This window comes from Galeopterus variegatus, unplaced genomic scaffold (genome assembly GCF_000696425.1).
Source record: "Galeopterus variegatus unplaced genomic scaffold, G_variegatus-3.0.2 Scaffold3383, whole genome shotgun sequence".
Classification (NCBI taxonomy): Eukaryota; Metazoa; Chordata; class Mammalia; order Dermoptera; family Cynocephalidae; genus Galeopterus; species Galeopterus variegatus.
This window is the reverse complement of record NW_007729494.1, coordinates 1-415: the sequence shown is the minus strand read 5'-3', so window position 1 is coordinate 415 and position 415 is coordinate 1.

Sequence of the window (415 nt, the reverse complement as noted above, 5' to 3'; positions counted from 1 at the left end):
GTCGGGAGTGTCGGGTGTGAGGATCAGTCCAAGTGAAAGCAAAAATATCTTGAGAGCTTGGTGCTAGAGGTATAGAGAAGTAAGCATCCTTTAAATCCAAAGCCAAAAAATGGGTTGTGGTGGCTGGGATGTTAGAAAGGAGGGTAGAGACATTGGGCACTAAGGTATGGATAGGGATGACTGAGGAGTTAATGAGGCTCAAATCCTGCACCAAGCGATAGGTCCCATTAGGTTTTTTTACAGCTAGTATAGGGGTGTTGAAAGGCGAGTGAGTGGGCTGGAGATGGCCCTTTTTTTGTAAATCCTGAATGATGGGGGAAAGGCCAAGAAGGGCTGTGGTGGTCAGGGGATACCGGGCCTGGCATATAAACTTAGTGGGGTCCTTAAGCCTAATGTGTATTGGAGAACACTTTGC